Genomic DNA, 22,487 nt, shown 5'->3' on the forward strand with positions numbered 1-22,487 from the left:
TCCCTTCCCAGAACATGACGAGGGAATTTCAGAGGTGTTTAAATGCATGTCAAGGGGTGCCTGGGTGGCTCAGTTAGTTAAGCGTCCGACTCTTGATTTCGGCTCAGGTCGTGATCTCGCGGTTGGTGAGTTCGAGCCCGGCATCGGGCTCTGCACTGACAGTGCTGAGCCTCCTTGGAATTCTCTCTCCCTCTCTCTCTGCCCCTCCCCCGCTTGTGTACTTGTGCTCTCTCTCTCTCTCTCTCCCAAAATAAACTTTAAAAAATATTTAAAAAAATAAAACATATGTCAAGTTATACACTTATCATCGTGCAATTTTCTGGACAGATCTGTGCTGTCCAATAGATCATCAGCTACATGTGACTATGCGCACTTACATTGTCTACTCAAAACTGAGATCTCAAATACTCACCAGACTTCAATGACATAGTATAAAAAGGAATGTAAAACACCTCATTAAGAATTTTGTTTGTTTGTTAGTGAAAGAGAGAGACAGTGTGTGTGCAAGAGCGGGGGGAGGGGAAAGAGACAGAGAAAGAGACAGAGAGACAGAATCTTAAGCAGGCTCCACACAGCGTGGAGCCCAACGTGGGACTCAATCCCACAACCCTGGGATCATGACCTGAGCCAAAATCAAGAGTTAGAAGCTCAACTGACTGAGCCACCCAGGCGTCCCTCGGTAATAATTTTTATACTGATTACAAATCGAGATATTTTTAACACGGGGATTAAATTAAATACATTATGAGCATTAATTTCACCTGTTCCTTTTTACTTTTTTAATGTGTCTACTAGAAAATTTTAAATTATCTATATGGTTGGCATTTGTGGATCACATTGTATACTTATTACACAGCCACTGGCAAAGCTGATATACTGCACTTTTTTAATGTAATTCCAGTATAGTTAACACACAGCGTGGTATTAGTTTCAGGGGTACAAGACAGTGAGTCAACAATTCTATACATTGCTCAGCGCTCACAAACAAGAAACGTTCTCTCTGCCCCCTTCACCGACTTCACCCATCCCCCCACCCACCTTCCCTCTGGTGACCACCAGTGTGTTCTCTGTAGTCAAGAGTCTGTTTTCTGGCGTGTACTTCTCTTTGTTCGTTTGTTTTGTTTCTTCGGTTCCACATGAGTGAAATCATACGGTATCGGTTTTTCTCTGACTTATAAATAAATAATGAAAAACCTTACGTTTAGAGTAAAAAAACCTAAATCTCGAGGCGATTCAAGAGGAGTACAATCCTCAACATATTAACAAAAGTGGCCCAAAATATCAACCACTACCTCCATATCTCTTATCGATGGGATACAAAATATGCTTTGATGTTACTTTTCTATAGTGTAAGTGGCTTCTGGGTAGCGTGTTTACATCCTCCGCCAGTGGCTTACAAGGCAAACAGCCAGCCTTTGGGAGACCCGTAGCGGTGGGGGGGGGGGGGGGGGGGACAGGGCCACACGGGCTGTGCTCAAGGAACAAAGGTCCTCCAGGCTCCACAGACGGAACGACCCTTAGCATGTTCGGTGCTGTGCTCGAATCTACCTGTGTAAGTCCAGCTGTACAACCCTCACCCAGACAGCCAGTTAGAAGTGGATTCTTGGATACTGGCCCCAGAAATTTTATTCCCCTAGTCTAAACCAGGACCTTGAATTTTTTCTTTTTTTTTTAAATTTTTCCCCAGGTAAAACTTGTGTGCAGTTATGTTTGGGAAACATGTCCTCAGCAACCAACCTCAAATTCAAGTAGCTACGATGGGCCCCAAAGGCAAGACAAAAAAACACTTTTTAAATCTTCAGGAGATAATACAAATTAAACCCATATAAAATACCATTAGAGGGGCACTTGGGTGGCTCAGTCGGTTAAGCGTCTGACTTTGGCTCAGGTCATGATCTCACAGTTCATGGGTTCAAGCCCCACATCGGGCTCTGGGCTGACAGCTCGGAGCCTGGAGCCTGCTTCGGATTCTGTGTCTCCTTCTCTCTCTGCCCCTCCCCCACTTGCACTCTGTCTCCCTCTCTCTCTCAAAAATAAACGTTAAAAAATTTTTTTTTTCTTAAATATCATTAGATACCCATCAGATTGCCAAAGTTTTAAGACTGACAATACTAAGCGTAGACTACAATGTGGACAATGGGAACTCATACACTGCCAACACACAACTACTCTGGAAAACAGCCTGCATTTTCTGACGGGACTGCTTCTGAAGATATTCCTACCCTACAACTCAGCCACTTCCCTACTTACAGGTATAATACGGGAATTAGGAGACATGTACAAGAATATTTAAAACAGTGTTGTTCATTATAGCCAAATGCTAGAAAAAACCCAACGCCCATGAACAATAAAATGGCTAAATACGCTGTGGTATATTCACACAATAGGAGGCTACGCAGAACAATGAAAATGAAAGAATTACAGATTTTTTTTCACAACATATGGATTAAACTCAACACGCAATGTTGTATGAAAGAAGCCACACATCTTTTGAATCCACTCAGAGGAATACACACAACATAAAAATATATATTCACAGAAAGTTCCCCCAAACAAGCAACAAACCGCATTGTTTTGGGGAAGCCTGCATGAGTGGCAAAGCTATAAACAGCATGAAGTGACTATCACTGGAGCCACGAAAGTGATCACGATGGAGGAAGGGATCCGGTCACAGGGAGGAACGTACAGGGTGGTAATATTCTATTTCTTGCCCACGGTGGTTACAAAGATAACGATTTTTAGTTTTTTGTTAAACTTTATGTATTAGCTATGACAGCATTAGGTGCCGTAATAAAGAGGCACACAAAAATGAGGTTCAGGTAACAGTCCAAAGCAGACATTCCTGGCCAGCGGGCGGCCCTCCTAGGCAGGCGGCATAGGGGTCCTTGCTTCCTCCTTGCTGGGGTGCCATCATCCAGAACCTCATCGTTGCTTCACCCAGCCGTGGGAAGGGAAATACGAGAGCATCAAAAAGGCACACTTCTTTCTCGAGAGCCCCAGCCTGAAAATGGGGCACAGATCGCTGTGGGCAGAGCCGGTGGTAGACCCTACCACAGTGCGAGGCCGCCAGGGCCCCGTGGCCGGGCCGTGTGCCAGGACAGGGAGACACCGACTTCTGCTGGAGAGCCAGCCGTCTCCACCCCCCTGTCACTATGTCTCATCTACTTTCCCATGTGGATATGACATTTCGCAATTAAAAGAGTAAAATGAAACACTAGCTGTATCTGCCCAAGTAGTCATGAGTCTGCCCCAAGAAATAAATTCAAAATGTCACTTTACACACACAATTAAATTAGGAGGCCAAGGCATGAAACTGATAGCATTAAATTGTTATGCATGTATCTATGCCTTAAGTTTACTATGAATGTTTAAACCTATAAATCTTAATGTTAGAAGTGTCCTAAAAGACCAACTGGTCCAGCCCTCAGTCCATATAGTGTTTCCCTCAGAGGCCGCCTGTAGACAGATGGTCAATCATCCATCCTGTGACTCCAGAGACAGGACAGGACGCTCACTACTTCACAAGCCAACTGTTCCATTGTGGGAAACCACTAACTTTTCCAAAATGCTTCCCGACAGAGACCTGAACTCTTCCTCCAAGAAGTCCTCCTTGCCGTCTGTCTGGCCTCTGTCCCCACCCAGGCCAAGTCAAGCGTCCCTCGATGGTCCCACGGCACCTACACACACTCAGCGAGCTCGTCTATCGTGTGCCCTTCCCCACGTACACCTCTACGCTCCTCAGTGGGGCACAGAATCTGGTATAAGACACACAAACTTTCTTTTTTTTTTTTTTTTTTTTAAGGAATTGGCCCTATCTGTGTCTTCTAGAAAGACACACAATAAGCCTAACTATCTTTCCACGAGGATGACTCCTTTGACGATGTGCCAACTTCTTTCCACAGTAAGCCACAGCAGCTCATCAAATGCTATTTGGAGAAGAGCATTCCAGACTTTTGACCAACTTTGTCCAATTCATGTATACACTACTCAAATACAGAAAAACAGGTATTTCCCTGCTTTTGATATAACAATTTCTGAATCCTACAACACCAACATACAGCTTTCTTAAAGTCACAATTAGATACTTCGTTAACTGTATTTTAGATGACAAAAAACTGCTTAGGAATTTATTACTTGCTCTGACACCCACCAGGAACATTAAAAATCATGAAAAAGAATTCCAGATAAAAAGTTCTAAGGAAATATAAGTGGGGGAAAAAAGACTTAAAAAGCATAAAGTTTAGCTTAGTTAAATATTTTCTTTGGAGAACAGGTTAAGAAGAGGGTTCAGTCCTTGTTTCAAATGCATCCATTCTCAGGGAGTGGGGAAATAGAACTTTCTATATACTCTCAACACTAATGGCTTTTTTTTAAATGTTTTATTGATTTTTTAAGAGACAGAGACAGAGCACGAGCAGGGGAGGGACAGAGAGACAGGAAGACACAGCATCTGAAGCAGGCACCAGGCTCTGAGCTGTCAGAACAGGGCCTGACACTGGGCTCGAACCTATGAACCAGGAGATCATGACCTGAGCCAAAGTCAGATGCTTAACTGACTGAGCCACCCAGGCATCCAACACTAATGGCTTTTAAATGTTCAAATTAAAGTCAAGAATTACATAATATCTCCATAGTAAGGAGATAGAGAACACCTCAAACTATATATATAAAATTTTTTAATGTTTTTTTAATTTATTTTTGAGAGAGCACAAGTGGGTGGCGGGGGGGCAGAGAGAGAGGGACAGAGTATCTGAAGCAGGCCCCGACAGCACCAGCGACCTCGATATGGTGCTTGAACTCACAAGCCATGAGATCACGACCGGAGTCAAAGTCGGACGCTCAACCAACTGAGCCACCCAGGTGCCCCCTCAAAACAAACTTTAGTAGATTGCTTTTTCTTTATAAACCTTAGTTAATTAATGACCTTATTAATCCTAAATATTAAACACCATTCCTGCTCACAAATGATTGTGCTCAGATGGAAAAACTATCACATAAACCCAATTTCCCAAATTGTGAACTGAAATAGTCTATCAGAAAACAAAAACTTGATGGCTTTTTGTGTAGCAACTAAGCATCAGGTCCAGTGTCACTTGGCAGAATATATCATGACTATACAAATAAATTAAGAGGAGAGAAGACTTCAATATAGACTCAGGAGCAAAACATCACCCTCAACTAAAAATACCTAGAGTTTTCTAATGACTAGGGGAACAGGAATTAAAAATAACTGCCCAACAGAAGTTTTTTGCTTGAGATTTAAATGTCATCCTGAATACACCAATATAATTCCCATTTGTAGCATGGGTGGTTTTAATGCTTTGGAGGTTCTGAAGAGCTAAGCAGAACATCAGAACCCAAATAGAGCAAGGGTAGGAAGATGATAAGGCAAAAGAGAGTCAAGTAGCTTAACAGGCTTTGGAGTCCAACTGCTAACTAGCAGTATGCTCTTGGACGATCTGCTTAACAACTCTTAACTTCATCTTAAAAACCATCTTCATAGAGACAAACAACAACCAGCTAGAAGATATAATGGAAGGAAAAAAGCCCACATACAACAGCATCCAGAAACACTAAGTCCCTAAAAATAATCTTAAAAAGAAATGGACAATGTCTACATGAAGCAAATTTTAAAATGCCATACAGAGGAAGAGATCCAAAAACCACTTGACTAGAAAGGGCAGCCATTCTCAGAGAGAAAGACTCCAGCATCATAAAAAATGTTCATTGCTCCCTACGTCAATCAGTAAATGTAAGTCTAACACAACAAAAATGTCAATAGCCTTTTTAGAAAAGAAGATGATCTTAAAATTAATACAGAAATATAAACAAGTAAAATAGCCAGGAAATTATTTATAATGAGAGTGGACTTCCCCTGTCAGAGAGTAAAGCAAATTTAAAAGCTAGAATGAGGACCAGATAAAGAGACAGATCAATGAGACAGAAATGGAAGTCTAGAGACAGATTCAAACACATCACGGGCATGCAGAATATGATAAAGGTAACGTTTTAAAGTGTTCTGAAGCAAAACCAATAAAAAAAATTAGATGCAATTCTGGTACATAAATATAAATATAAAAATTTCCCTGTCAAACACTATAAGCAAAGTAAAAAGATAAACAACAAACTGGAAAGGAATACTTACAAATCATACCATAAAAAGCTACTTTCCTCAATATATATAAAGCTCCTACAAATCGATAATAAAGAGAACAAAATAATAGAAAAATGGGCATATATATGTATATACATGGTCAGTTCTCCTTCATATGAAAAGATGCCCAAACTCTAAAATAAGGTAAATGGGAATTAAAACCAGAATAAGGTAACGTGTCACCTATCTAATTGGGAAAAATAAACTTCAAGAGCACTCTGCATTGTCACATGTATGAGGAAACATTGCTGGTGGCAGCGTATACTCACAGAATCCTGATGGAGAACAATTTGGCAATGTGGGAAAGGATATATTTAATGTTATGTATATGTATGGCAGCATTCTATAATGGGAAAAATTGGAAAAGACAGAGAGTGGTTAAAGTATGGTACATTAAGTCAATAAAATGCTAAACAGCCATCAAAAAGAATAAGGCAGCCCCATAAGTACTGAGATGAAATGATCTAGATTTCCTGTAGCAGCAGACCGCTGTCCCTGCCAAGAACACCCTGATTTGGTTCAGTTACCAGGCAGCCACTTGCCTCAAGAAAAACTAGACCCTTTCCTAGTGCCATGGGGTGAGCAGTGACTGATCTCAGACAATCACTGCCAACAACTAATTCAGGACATGTACATGTGCCGCAGTTCTGGTCCATGAGAAATGAAGCTGAGGGTTCTTGGGAAAGTCTTCCTTACACATAAAAACGACACGACATAGATATATGGGCTTTGCCTGGGGCCTCTGCAATTTACATGAGACCCGCTGAATGGGAAAGGCGCCTGGAAGTTAGTTGGGACGCTGCCTAAGAGAAATAAAGAGGACAGCAGAAGAGAAAGACTGAGGAAGTTGGCTTTGATAACATCATTAAGCTGCTGAGTTAACCGATTCTGGAACATGCTACCCCTGGGCTTTCACAAGATCACAGACATCCCCTGGGGGATACCTCTGGAAAGATACCCCCGGAAATGGTAACACTGGTTGCCCTTCAGGGTAGAAGACCGGGGTAAAAGGAGACTCTTCTCATCGTATATCCCTGTCTACCTTCTTATTTTGCACCATGGGCATTTATTGTCTGTCCCCAAATAATTACATTTTTGTAAAGTGACACATGCTTGTTTTCGAATTTCCAAACATAAAAATTGGGCACCAAGATTTAAGATAATTATCTCATCTCCCTACACTGCCTCTGCATCGCGAGTTTCATCCCACAAATGTCACGTCATGGCAGCCAGGTCTCAAAGGATATAAGCATTTTCAAATGGGATTAGGTCACTGCTATATACAAACAACCCTCTCATCAGGCATAAAGTAACTTAAACTCCACTACTGTCAGAACCAACTTTAGTAAGGTAATACAAAGCTCTTCAATTGGAGAACTACAACCTCCTCATACAGAGTAAAAATAAATTCAAACCAAAAATCTGGAAAATTGGTTTTTATAAACCACCATAAAAATCTACAGATTGCCCAGTAAGAGTAACATTCACGGGGCATCTGGGTGGCTCAGTCAGTTGAGCGTCTGACTTCGGCTCAGGTCATCTCACACTTCGTGGGTTCTCAAGCCCCACATCGGGTTCTGTGCTGACAGCTCAGAGCCTCGGAGTCTGCTTCAGATTCTGCGTCTCCCTCTCTGTCTGTCCCTCCCCCACTAGCACTATGTCTGTCTGTCTCTCTCTCTCAAAAATGAACATTAAAAAATGTTAGAAGAAAGAATAATATTCTTCACAAAACTCAAATTGGACGCGTAAAGTGAATTCTTTACTGTACCCTCTTCGGCCTCATCATTCTGCCAAACCTGCCCCTTCCCTCTTGGGGCCCCATCTTAATTAACGGGATCACTTCCACCCAGCTCCTCAACTAGAAACTATGGAACATTTACTCATATTTTGGGGCTCCCAAAACTTTTTAAACCATTCCTACACAGGGGCACCTGAGTGACTCAGTCGGTTAAGCGTCTGACTTCGGCTCAGGTCGTGATCTCATGGCTCTTGAGTTCGAGCCCCGTGTCAGGCTCTGTGCTGACAGCTCAGATTCTCTGTCTCCCTCTCTCTCTGCCCCTCCCCTGCTCACGCTCTGTCTCTCTCTCTCTCTTTCTCTCTCAAAAATAAACATTAAATCATTCCTATACAGCACTTGTCACTTGTCTGACTTCCCTTGAGACTGTGAGCTTCTCAAGGCTTGAGAGTAAATTCTGTTCATCTACGCATTCCCGCCTGTCCCCGAGTGAAGTGTCTCGATCCATTTGTGCTGCTAGGTCACTGAAAGAAAAAGTAGAGGGTGGGGGGGGGGGAGGGGGAGTCATGCCTCAGAGTTTGCTTAAAATCCAGGAGAGCAGACCACTAAGAATATAACAGCTCGTATTTATCTTCCATCCCTCTTAGGGGCGTAAAGCTCTTCCTAGTAAGTGCTACCGCGAGAAACTTCATAACCAGAAACTTAAGAATAAACCTAGAAGCATGAAGATGACTTCTATTCCACATTCAACAAACACTGTTCAGGTACAATGACCAACGCAGACATGCTGGTTCTTGCACTCACACAATCTACAGGCAGCACAAAGACAAATGAAGAATGGTGACGGTTGCAAAGAAGGGTGGTAGGTCGAAGAGTGACGTCATGAGAACACAAAGTAAAGGGACTTACGTGGCGTGCGTCTCTGGACTATATCCTATCTCCCGAATTATATGGCAACTGCCTGAATTATATGGCAACTCCCACATAAACAAACACACTGGGCTTAGGCAGCAAAGCACCCTGCTCTACTGGGACAGGCACACACCTAGATACGACATTCTTTCCTCTATCATTGCCAGGCAAGGGCACACAGAACAGTAAGGCAAGAGCCAGACCTCCCACATCCTCCTACTCCACAGTGAAATCCAACATCATTAAAAACAGCCAGACTCCCAGGGGTTTATTAACTGACAGATCCTGAAGCATAGTCTCAGATCATCCACAGAAATCAAAAAGCAGTAAGCCTTTCCAAATGCACAGAAGCAGAAAGCAAGTGATTTAATCAAGACCTAAAAGAGGTTAAAAGTACCTGTCTTCTACCTACCAGGTTAAGGTGAGCTTATGTCCTTTAATTTAACTCTTAACCATCCATGCAAAACTCCTGGTAGCTAGTTAAAAGGAATTTATTTATATTTGCCTATGAAATCAAAAGGTGCTAGATTAACGCATCCACAGCTGCTAGATTACAAAGCTCAAGTAAAGGCAATCTGCTGAAACAAATTTAATCCAGATAAAAATAAATAAACTCACCACACACACATCCCAAAACATCACATGAGCACAGACACAAAGAAAGGGTTAGTCTGCTTAACATCTACAACACTTGTCAAACTTACTCTGACATATGACTAACAAGTTGCTCATCCCTGAAGAGAAAGGGGATAAGTACAAGAACAAGGAGCTACTGCCCCCTTTTATTAAGAGGGTTTAGAAAGTGTGTATCTGTGTGTGTGTGCGCATGCGTGTGTGTGTGTGTGTGTGTGTGTGTGTGTACCCCTTAGTATCTGTCTCTTCTATGGTCACAAATAATATTAGTAAATCGGAATACTTGTGACGGGAAAAAGTAAGAGTCTAAATTCACAACGACTGGATAAACAAATCATACTGTATCCTACAATAGAATGTTACTTAGCAATAAAAAGGAATGAACTATTATGACACACACAACAACATGGATAAATCTCAAAATAATTATATTGAGAAAAAAAACAATGAGGACCATGTGCGGTACAATTCTATTCATATAAATTTCTGGAATAGGCAAACCATTCTACAATGACGAAAAGCAGATCAGGGGGTACTTGGAGATGCAGGTCAGGGGGAAGCAACAGGGAGGTGTGACTAAGGGGCACTTCAGGAGTGATGGGTATGTGCATTATCTTTATTGTGGTGAGTTGCTACGGATGGGTACTTGTGTCAAAACATCCACTTTTACATGTTAAATATGCACAGTCTACTACCTGTCAATTATACCTCTCAAAGGCTGTTTAAAATTTTTTAAATAGGGGCACCTGGGTGGCTCGGCTGGTTAAGCGTTCAACTCTCAGTTTCAGCTCAGGTCGTGATCTCACCGGTTCATGAGCTCGAGCCCCACATCGGGCTCTGTGCTGGGATTTTTCTCTCTCTCCCTCTCTCTGACCCTCCTGTGTGTGTGTGTGCGCGCTCTCTCTCTCTCTCAAAATAAATAAACTTTAAAAAAATAAAATTTTTAAAATAAAAATCAACTCACGTTGACCATCCTGGGGGTTTAAGTGAGAACGTGGTCGTGCGATTGAGATTACCTTTACTTTTAGAAGGCTATTTCATTTATTTCACTTATATATCATGCTTGTGGACAAGCAGTTGACAACAATATTGGAATGAATACAGATAGGGAACACCTACAGGCTTGTATTTCCTCCCTGTTCATCACTGTCATGATTCAAAAAGCTAGACACATTTTAGTGAAAATTCTTCAAGTTTCTCAGAGAGTCTCTGTGACTCAATAAATGTCTGGTCTTCAGAAAGAATGGAGCTTAAAGATCATCCAGTCCAACCTCCTCAGTTTACAGACGTAAACTGAACATTCCATCCACTCCTGGGGAGCTCACCTCCACGTTCCCGACACTTCCCTTTTTAGTCATTTTAGTCTGGACCTCTCCGTTAGGCTTCTGACTCATTTAATCGACTGCCCACTAAACCACCTCACCTCAATATCTAATAACTCTCTAAAACCGGCTGTGGTCCAAATGGGAACTCTTGATCCCACCCCCGACCCCAACCACCAACTTCTTACTCCCAAACTGACACATCTCAGCAAACGCACCATCACAAAATCAGTCGTTCAATCAGAAGCCTCGCAATGAACCCCTGAAGACTACTTATTTGTCCCCTTTCACACTGAATCCAGTCCTAAATCCTTGCAGCTCTCTCTCCAAGTTATACCAGCCACGCATGTCCTAGCTCCTTCTCTGCTGCTGCCCATGCCTCTCGCCTGAACACCTACAGGTCCCCTTGTTTCCGCTCTCGCCTCTCCAAGTCAGCCCCCGCACGCAGCCAGTCATGTGACCACATCAGTCCCCAGCTTCAAATAAGCTAGGCGACTGCCCATCATAATTCAAATAAGCCTTTTCTCTGCCCTCCAAGAACCAGGCCCCCCGTCTCTAGCCTCGTCTACCACTACTTCTCTCACTGATCATCTCTAAGCCATACTCATCTCCAACACAGCAAACTCATTTCCATCTCAAGGGCACAGTCCCCCACCCTAAACCCACACCTGGAACGCACAAAACACAGATACTTCACCAGTGACATCTAAACTCAAACATCACCTTCCAGAGCTTCGCAGACCTCACAAGCTAAAGCAGCATCCCCAATTGGCTGGGATCATATATCTCATTTGATTCACTTTAGGGTACGTTATCACTGAAATTATCTCCTAAATTTGATTGCTTATTTATATTTGCTAATAAAATTTATTTATTTATTTATTTTATTTTATTTATTTTTTTTTTTTTTTGGGGACAGAGAGAGACAGAGCATGAACGGGGGAGGGGCAGAGAGAGAGGGAGACACAGAATCGGAAACAGGCTCCAGGCTCTGAGCCATCAGCCCAGAGCCCGACGCGGGGCTCGAACTCACGGACCGGACCGCGAGATCGTGACCTGGCTGAAGTCGGATGCTTAACCGACTGCGCCACCCAGGCGCCCCTAAAATTTATTTATTAACGTATTCATTCCTGCTATCTATCAGAAGCATTAGCCCAAATAAGAATAGTGGTCCTTTCCCAATTTAACTTGAAAGCACTCATATCCAGGGACGTACGCACTACTGGGTAAAAAGCACCCACCCTAAAAAAAAAAAAAAGTCAATTTCAATACTATTAATTTTATACAGCTTCGAATCATGCAAAAAACTCACTGGTTCCCCTGGGCTGCCTCATTAGCATCAGATTTCACGTCAATACAGTATCAGCTTACACATATGTTGATTTGATTTTGAAATTATACTGCCAACCACCAAAATCAGTATACTTTTCATTAAGGGTCATGTCAATATTAAAAGTATTAACTTTTCATGATTAGCTTGAGCTCTCAGATGCTGCCTTTGGAATACTCAGCCGTTAAGCACTTATATAATACATTATCCAAATGAGCCAAGATAAGCATTTTTAATTCCTCACTTTTTTTTAAAGAACTTTTAAAGGTTTCAGACATTGCTATCAAAAAAATATCACAAGTGATCTGTAGGTCTCTCAATGTCATACACTGTACATTACTCTACAGTAAATCTTTAAAAATAACCCCAGAATATGGGGCGCCTGGGTGGCTCAGTCGGCTGAGCGTCTGACTTCGGCTCAGGTCACGATCTTGTGGTTTGTGAGTTCGAACCCCGCGTCGGGCTCTGTGCCGAAAGCTCAGAGCCTGGAGCCTGCTTTGGATCCTGTGTCTCCCTCTCTCTCTGCCCCTCCCCTGCTCATGCTCTGTCTCTCTCTGTCTCAAAAATAAATAAACATAAAACAATTTTTAAAAATTAAAAAAAAATAATAATCCCCAGAATGCACATTTCATGAGAACAGGGGTTTTTGTCTATTTTGTTTACTGTAACCCTTAGCACCTATTCCTGGTATATGAGCAGCACTGAACAAATATGTGTTGTTAAATATTTGCACACTACTCACATTTGGTCTTACTGTAATCAGATCACCATATCATTCCAAATGTATGTATAAGCTCTTATTCCTATTGCTTGATATAATTTTAATGTTAAGCATGCACTGAAAAGTAACTCTTTGATGCAATCACAACAAAAATGGACTTCCAAATTATGTGGTGATGTCTGGAGAACTGACCGCAAGGGACTGACATCTGTCCTCGTCACATAGGGTACGCAGAGGAGGCAAGACTCCACACAGTAGCGATACACGGTCTCTGCCACCAAACTCCTAACACGAGTTTCCGCTCTCGGGCCGGGGAGGAAACACAGCTGGAAGACCATCTGTACATCCCAAATTATCAAATATTTACACCAACTCCGAGGTGAACTTTAAGCAGCTCCACACAGCTGATAAAGAAAGTCAACACAATTAAGTAGTCAAAGGCAGCAATTATGAGCCATAGGAAAGTTGCTCAGTTTCGAGGTGTGTCACTAGTAATTTATTACTAATGAAAAGTTAAAATAGTCCCTCAAGGTTGCAAACAATGTACTTTAATAAAGGTTATCCCCAAAGCATTACTCTTGCCCTCCCATTTCGAAGAAAACAGCAGCAGAGATGCAACCGGTTTGCTGGGAACTATATGTGACACACTGTACGGAAATGGGAATGTGTCTCATGTGAATGTCACCCAGCATATCATAGCGGGCTGACAACTGTGGATCTAAAGAAAGCAGCACATTACTACCTAATAAACTATAAATACAAATCCTTGCTCCAGCCATAACCAAGTAACCTCTGGCATTTCTAACCTCTTTATGTCATGTTTCTTAATAGGAAGATAAGAATAACCTCTATCTACAGTTGTGGATTATGAAATTTACAAAGAAAAACACACAGACATTACACACAGTTCCAATCCTTTACCGAACACGGTCTGCCTGCCTGGCCAGCTGAACTGAGTCACAGCAGATTCAGAACCCACTAGGGGAGCTCCACTTATAGGAGGCATCTGGAATAGTCCAATTCACAGAAACAGAAAGTAGAGTAGTAGTTACCAGGGGCTGGGAGAGGTGGAGATGGAGAGTTGTTGTTTAAGAGGTATACGTTCCCATTTCACGAGATGAGAACATTCTGGAGATGTGCTGCACAACAATGTGAACACACTTCCCACTTCCCACCGAACCATACAGTTAAAAATGATTAAGGTGGTACATTTTACGTATTTACATATGCTATATGTCATCATAATGTTAAAAATTTTAGTTATTTCAAGAAATAATCAAGAACTTCATCAAAAGACAGCATAAAGAAAATGGAAACTCAGACTACAAACTGGAAGAAGATATTTTACAACACATATAATGGACAAAGAATTCAAATCTAAAACAGAGAGAACCCCGAAAAACATTAGGAAGAAGACAAACTACCCAAGTTTTAAAAAGTCAAAAGAATGAGCATTTCACAGAAGAAAAATACAAGTGGCCAGGAGCTAAAAATACTAATTTTCTTGTGTTCAGAAAAAAAATGAAAGTAAAAATCACAAAATATCTTTTCATACCCAAAAGAATGGCCGAAATGTATCAGTCTGCTAACACTATGTGCTAGGTGATGGTGAGGATGTGGAACAGAATTTTAATACACTGTTGATGGGGGGTTTATACTGGTATAACCACTGTGGAAAACAGTTTGGCATTGTCTAATATAGTTGAAGATACATTCCCCATGACCATTAATTACACCCTAGGTAGATAAACCTTAGAGAAACTCTTGCATGTGTGACAGGCAGACAGGAACAAGAACTTCACTACAGCCTTATTTATAAATAGTAAACAACTGGAAACCACCCAAATGGCCTTGGTCAGGAGAACACAAATAAGTTATAGCATATTCACACTGGACAGAAATAGGAACAAAAGAACTGCAGCTATGGCTAGCAAAAGAAATCTATCTGGCAACCATAATATTGATTTAAAAAGCAAGACTCAGAAGAAAACATACAGTATAAATCATTTAAATAAAGGTCAAAAGTCAACACTGAGCAAAACTAAACACCATGCTGTTTAAAGATACATACACTTATAGTAACCACTATGAAAAGGAAATGATGAACCCCAAATTCGAGAAGGCACTCCTCTCTTGGATGAGCTCTGAGGGGCACCCAGGGAGCTCGAAAAGGTCTCCCTGAAACTTGGAAGTGTGGGTGAGGATTTCAAAATCAACTCCCCAGAAAAGGGAGGATATACTAGGACAAAAAGCTCTAAAAATAAGTGAAGAACTGTGGGGGATGGAAGGGAAAAGGAGAGAACTAGAAATCCCCCAATATTATTAACTTTTATTTTCTAAGTAATAACAAACCAACTTCTAGATAGCAACTTAAACTTGACATCACCTGTAGCACGAGTCAAATCTGCTGTAATTTTAATGTGCTAACGGCCAAATGTCAGTTTTAGCTTTTAAAATTCCTATTATGGCACCAAATAGTATAAATCCTTCAGCCTCCCTATTAGTCATTATCACAAAGAGAGACATCAAGACAGGAAAGCCAGTCGCCGCCCCCCTGGTCACAGAAGGAAGGGCAGAGCAGGAGCGGAAGAGCAGGGAGAGGCTCCTGTAGACACGCCGCCCGGAGGAGATGGAAAGGCCGGCAGCTACGTGAAAATGCAGCTTGCTCAGACCCCTCCCACTCCTGACCGGTGTCCCTCTAAGAAAAAAAAATGTAATACACTGGCAGACTGTCTTCGAGGCTCCAAATATATGGACACATATATTTTTCCTCGGGGAAAAAACCCAACATTTCCTATTTCTTTTCCTGATAGCTTATAACATCCAAATCAAATTCTGAGTTCTCCACTGCTCAACTAGCTGTATTAGCTGGGACCTGAGGTCAGACACACGGAGCCACTGATGCTGACTGAGAGATCACCTGTTTTCTTCTTTTTATTCACAGTGCTCTCAGAAAGGATGTACTTGTTTGATTTTAGTTTTTCTCATCATTCTAATCAAATTACCACAGGCTGTTTATTCTGTCAAGCCAAATTCTTAGTCTGAACGCACAATGGAATTCTTTAACTGAATCCTGAGCCCTCCCCTGTACTCTGAACTCCAGCCTCACAGTCAATGGTCTACTCAACATTTCTACTTCAAAGTCTAGCAGACCTCTCAAACTCAACGCAGCCAAAGGAAAATCCTTCATGTCCGTCCTTTCCCACGCTCCAAAGCCACTCTCTTCCCTCCTCCCATCATTTGCCCAGATGCTCAGGCCAAAAACAGGAGCAGGCGTCATCCCCCCTCTTCTCTCCTGTGCATTTTAGATCCATCGGCAAGCACGCGGCCGGCCACGCCCCCCAGCACAGGCCAGCCCCGCCCCTCCAGTACCGGACACCGCCAGCCCCCCACCCCCACCCCCCCACCCCCACCCCCCCCACCCCCCACCCCCCCCCCGTGCAGGTCCCGCCCCTCCAGCAAACCACCGGCCCCGCCCCTCGGCACAGGCCAACCCATTTACCCCCTCTCTCCCCTCCCAGCTCCCCCTCTCCGCCAGCACACTGCACCCCTGCAGCCCACCCTCGTGTGCGGGCTGCTCGGAATGACTTCTTCCAATGAGCATAATGTGGAAAGTGGGGTAAAAAAGAAAACTCAGTGGCGAACCCGGACAAACACTGCCTAGCCTGTGATCAAAATTACACCAAAGGTGATAAGTCAAGTTGAAAGCAGGCACCTTGATAAGAAGTGATGAAAACAACACTGCACCTCGGTGCCCTTCCAAACACCCACAGCCCAGGCTGACTGATCATGAGGAAAACATCAGACAAATCCCACTTGAACATGCTACAAAACGACCAATACTCCCCAAAGCTGTCAGGTCAACCAAACCACAGGAAGTCTGGGAAACTGTCCCCATCTAGAGGGATGTAAGGAAACACGACAACTAAATGTAACATGGGAAACTCTACATAGGATCCTGGATCACAAGAGGAACTTCTTATGAGCTGTCATCTGCCAGCCGGGAAGAGAGGCCTCACCAAATCCCCACCAATGCTGGCACTCTGACCTCAGACTTCAGCTTCCAGAACAGTCTGTCGTTCAAACCATTCAGTCTGTGGTATTTTGTTATGGCAGCCCAAGGTAATATACACCTTAAGTAAAAACCAAGGAAATCCAAATAAAGTATGGAATTTAGTTAATAATAACATACCAATATTGGTTCACTAGTTGTGATAAAGGTTCACACTAATATACCATATTAACAACAGGAAAAAGTAGATGTGAATTATACGGGAACTTTCTGTACTATCATCACAACTCTCTATAAATTTAGAACTGTCCTAAAATGAAATTTATTTAAGAAAAAAAAATTGAAATGGCTTCCTATCCTATTTAGATTAGAGCCATATTCCCGCCAATCTCTTTCAACTCATGACCTAACACTCTGGTCTACCAAGTTCACTTTCATGAGGGTTAGTTGCCTGGGATATAGGTCACCTAAGTGTATATGCATTTGTCAAATCAGATCAAACTATATACACTTTGGATCTGTTCATTTCACTGTATGTCAGTTATACTTCGATAAACTTTAAAAAAAAAAAAAACAAACACGTGATTGACAGAATGAGAAATTTGACAACATAAAAACTACCCCTAAACTTGGTAGCTTAAAAGCAACAACATTTCTTTTGCTCTTGAATCTGCAATGTGAGCAGAGCTGAACAAGGAGAGCTCATCCCTGCTCTGCCTGACATCAGCCAAGGACGGAAATCATCTAAAGGCTCACTCACTCATGTCAGATCCTTGGTGCCTGCCATCTGAGACCTCAGCCGGGGCTGTAGGTCAAAACACCTACACCTGGCTTCTGTGTGCCCAAGGCTTCCTCACGACATGGTGGCTGGGTTCCATGGACAAGCCCTCTGAGAGAGAGAGAAATAAAGACAGAAACAGAACCACACATACTGAAAGAAGTTGTAGCCTTTTAATGAACTAATCCTGGAAGTGAACTCTATTCCAGTGGAATATATTGGAAGCGACGCTTCCAACATATTCTGTTACTGCTGGAGCAGTAATAATAGACCTGTCCAGGTTCAAGGGGAAAGGAACTAAACTCCATCCTTGATAGGTAGTGACAATACTGGAAACAGTGCTGTGACCATTTTTGGAAAATAAAAATTACCACAGACTGAAATATAAAATTAAAGGAAGTCTCCAAAAGACACAGATAGCAAGAGAGAATATCTAGACTTAAATCATCCAAGATGTCAATATTTAACCAGTAAGAGTTCCAGAAAGAAAGAAAAAATAGAGAGAGAGAAGAAGGAGGAGGAGGAGGAGGAGGAGGAGAAGAAGTTGTTATCTTCGAAACAATTCCACAGGATTTCCCAGAGTTAAAGAATATGAGTCCTTGGGGCACCTGGGCGGCTCATCAGGTTGGGCGACGGACTTCGGCTCAAGTCATGATTTCCCAGCGGGAGAGCTCGAGTCCTGTGTCAGGCTCTAGGCTGACAGCTCGGGGCCTGGAGCCTGCTTCAGATTCTGTGTCTCCCTCTTTCTGCCCCTGCCCTGCTCATGGTCTGTCTGTCTCTCCCTCTTTCAAAAAGGAATAAACATTAAAAAAAAAATTAAAAAAAAAAAGAATATGAGTCCTCAAATTGGAACAACTTACCAACAATCCACACTGAGATAATGTGAAATTTAAGAACATGAAGAAAAACAGAAAATCCTACAAATCTCCAAGGGAAAAAAAATCAGGTCAACTACACAGATAAGAGAACCAGACTAGCATCAGACTTTTCATCGGCAATACTGTATGCTGCAAAATAACAGCACAATGCCTTAGGGGTTATAAGGGAAAGTTATTTTCAACCTAAAGTTCTATGAAGATATTTTTAAATATGTAAAGACTCAGAAAGCTGACTTTCCATGTACTCTTTCTTAGGAAGTCAGTTGGAAATGCGCTTCAGCAAAATAAAAGTCTAAACCAAGAAAGATGGCACAGGATTAAAGAAATAATGAATCTGGCTCATCTACGTGGTCAGAAAAGCTGCAGAGTGACAACTGTGCATCAGGCCAATAGAGCCATCAACCCAGATTGGAGGTGGAAAGTGGAAGGCTCCAGAAGACAATTATCCAAGGAAAGTAAAATAAATTCTCAAAGTGTAGATGTTATTCCTAAGGATTTGGAATTCAAAATTTAAGTCAGCAACACTCTTTCCAAATTTCCACAATGGGCAAGTATTATTCATTTTAACAATAAAAAAATTATACAAAAATTTTCTTAAATCACCAATGTAAAGGACAGAAAGCTACTAAGAAAAAAAGGCTTTTAATTTTTAACTTCAAATTGACTTCCCCTGCCTAAAACGAAGTCTTTGAAAGTTTTTTTTCTCCCAAAAGAGAAATAATGACCATTAAAATCTTTACGCTCCCCAACTCGCAAAGTCACTTTCTGTTTAGCTGCCAAGGAAAATTTCCAGTTTTTAATGGTTCCATCCTGTGTCCTAGAAGAAGCAATTTACAAAACGTACATAATTCTAAAAAAAAGTGAGATGTTATTGCCTTCTAGCTGGTACATCCACACAAAAGCCATTTCCATCATGTGTTGACGCTCATTTTAGAAGTAACCACCTGTCAAAAGCACTTATGTGTCCACGTGCACACGGAAGGGAGAACCACTCAGTACAACCGTCCTTGGATCGGAGTTCTCCAGCCCCACTGCGCACCAGCTGGGACGGCCCGGAGGCATATGGACGGTGGACAGCTGCACCAACACACCCCAACACAAGTGAGCTTTGTGGTGCTGCTGGGAGCAGCGAGGGGGAGACCTGAGAAGACGAGCCTATCTCAACACAGAATGCACGCTCACTAAGGGGAAGAAGCCATTTCACACAATTTGCTCATATTCTGAAAGGACCATCAGTGGTGACTGCCGTTTGTTGGGCAGCTACAATGTACTGAGGCGTCTCATAGCCGCCGTGACGGGAATAATAACCTCAGTAACCTGGAAAACAGTTAGGAATAACCACATTTTGAAAATGAGGAAACGGAAGCTCAGAAAATGCAAGTAATGTGCCAAAGTCCGAGAGCAGGGGAGCCAGATTTGAAACTGGGCCCAAAAGGAAAGATCACCCTCAGTCCACTCCCCCCCCCAATTCGCATATGGCTAATTTACAACAGTTTGGGGAAAGAACGATGAAAAAACATCAACATTTTCCAATATACAAATGCTAATTCTGGACTATGAGATTTAAACTGCCAGTAGATTATAGGCCTCGTGAGCCAGGGCCCCCCCTCACCCAGTAAAGCAGGAGGATCTCTGGGCTGGTATCCCTTTCCCACGGCCATCAGGATCTCAAGGCCACACCTGATTTTGAGACTCCGTCTTGACTGTCTGCCAGATGACATTTTAGTGTGCAAGTGACATCACGACTGGAAAAGACCGGAAGGGAAGCTCCAGGGTGAACAAGGATTGCCTCTGCCCGAGTTATAATAAGTAATATTCTCCACACTGGAAGGGAGTGCCAACATCATTACAACTTTTGCCTTGTCGCCACGCACATTCAGAACAATACGTGACAAGGTTGACAGGTGCAGAAACTGTGAAAATGGAAGCAACGCTGAAGACAACAGTGAGTTTAGAGATTCAAGGCAGAGAAGACAGATGAGATTAACGACTATCTATTAATGATTCCTGCCACTGACCAGAACTTACTGTCTTCTTAAATTTTATCACCATATATACATTTTTCCACACAGTATCTACTGACTGTTCACGTTAATGACATATATCCAAAAAGACTTCACCGTATTTTTTCAGGGTTAATTTCTCCTACTTTGTCTTTACTTTTTAATTAGAAAACATATTCTAATAATAATATGTCTCCATCACTCTGCAGGAACTTCACTTCTTTACCACTACCTATTGATGAGAAGAAAAGAAACACTGTAAAGCCTAGGTAAGACGAAAAATTCAGGGTCTGTGTTACTTCACTTAGCTAGGTTCTTTGGTGAAATGGAAATTGTTTTAACTACTATTGTTAAAACGTGTATCTATCTATCTATCTCCACTTTCCTTTCTTGGTGTTTTTTTTTTCCTCTCTCCTCCTTGGTTTAAAAAGAATTTAAAGCAGATTCCTTTTTTTCTGACTCCAAAACCCATGGGCTTTCACTATGCCACTGTTCTCAAATCAGTATCTAGTCACTGACTGCTACAAACCAACACGAACTCGTCTAGCACTGGAGATTCAAGAGGTAATGAACAGTTCTTCCACCAGGAGCTTACAATCTAGTCTAGTAAATAAACAGAAAAAAAAAAAGAAAAGAAAACAAGATTACAGTCCAGTATGATAACTGCCATGAGTCATGATATACACAGGTGCTGTAACAATAATAATGGCTAAAAGTTACTCAGCACTTACTATGTTCCAAACTCTACACAGAGAAAAGATCGGACAAAAGTCCTCACCATAGGATCGCCTGGGTGGCTGTTGGTTAAGCATCCAACTTGGGCTCAGGTCATGATCTCACAGTTTGTGAGTTCAAGCCCCGCGTCGGGCTCTGTGCTGACAGCTCAGAGCCTGGAGCCTGCTTCAGATTCTGTGTCTCCCTCTCTCTCTGCCCCTCCTCCACTCGCCCTCTGTCTCTCTCTGTCTCTGTCTCTGTCTCTCTCTCTCTCAAAAATAAATAAAAACATTAAAAAAAAGTCTTCACCACAATATATCCTACTTGTTAGGGGGACCCTCAGTTCCCTGGGTGTCCTATTTCTCCTAGTAATGCTCTGGCCCCACTCCCCCTACTCCTTCCCATTGGGGGAGGAGCGATTGCACTCAACCTTCTGGGCTGAAAGCCAGCCTACAACCTGCTTCACTCTGTGGGAAGTTTACTGGGGAGTAGTGTTTCTTCTGGGGGAAACCTGTAGGCTCCCGGCTCTGCCTGCGTTGGGGGAGTTGAGTCGACCCCCAAGCAGCAGGGCTCTGGGAACTCCACATGGCGGCACGTCTAAGTCAAGGCCTCCAATCCAGCTTCCGCAGAAGGGCTGACAATCCAGCCCACTTTGGTCCGACTCTTGTATCTCTCTCTCTCTCTCCCTCTCTCTCTCTCTCTCTCTCTCTGTCTGTCTCTTGGCCAGGTCTAAATTTGGCAGGAGGGGTTATTAGTGACTTAATCCTCAAACTCCAACACTACCATGATCTTTTTGACATACAAGGGAACCAGGACTTGTCCCACCTAGAGGTTAAAGGACTACTGGCAAGTTTCCCACCTAAAAAGCAGCACTGTCCCCATTTTACACCACTGCCTCTCAGCAAGAAAAAAAATTCATTTCTGAACTGGTGATGCATTACTCTTAAGGGAGAATGACAAAAAGGAAGTAGAAGTTAAGGCTAAGAAAGGTCATCTGTTCTATCGTTTGCTGCTGATAAATTATATTCAGTTAGCTTTAGGAAACAAAATCTAAAAAATACATATAATTATCAGGTTCATAGTTCATTATTACAATAGACAAATATTTACTGAGCACCTGCTACGTATGTGCCAGGCCCTGTCCCAGGCACTAGTGAAAAAACAAAACAAAACAAAATGTCTGCTCTCATGGATATTACATAGTGAGAAAAACAGACAATAAAGAAATGAATATATAATGTCAAAATGTATCAAATATATTTTTAAAAGTGCGACAGAAGAAAATGTCAGGAGGT

At 42.3% G+C, this 22,487-nt stretch overlaps 1 protein-coding gene across 6 annotated transcripts in view; it reads right to left on the reverse strand.

Annotated features, from left to right (window-relative positions):
- MBOAT2 (membrane bound glycerophospholipid O-acyltransferase 2) overlaps nt 1-22,487 on the reverse strand; it is a 128,699-nt gene that overhangs the window by 87,245 nt on the left and 18,967 nt on the right. Inside the window, exon 1 of one of the 6 annotated variants that reach the window (XM_060648022.3) lies at nt 15,961-16,063. The exons of the other annotated variants lie outside the window; for them this stretch is intronic. The gene's annotated coding sequence lies outside the window, so the exon portion shown is untranslated. Of the gene's footprint in view, nt 1-15,960; nt 16,064-22,487 lie in introns of those variants that run through there. 6 annotated transcript variants of the gene reach the window in all.

The sequence above is a fragment of the Panthera onca genome, chromosome A3 (assembly GCF_046562875.1).
Source record: "Panthera onca isolate mPanOnc1 chromosome A3, mPanOnc1 haplotype 2, whole genome shotgun sequence".
Classification (NCBI taxonomy): domain Eukaryota; kingdom Metazoa; phylum Chordata; class Mammalia; order Carnivora; family Felidae; genus Panthera; species Panthera onca.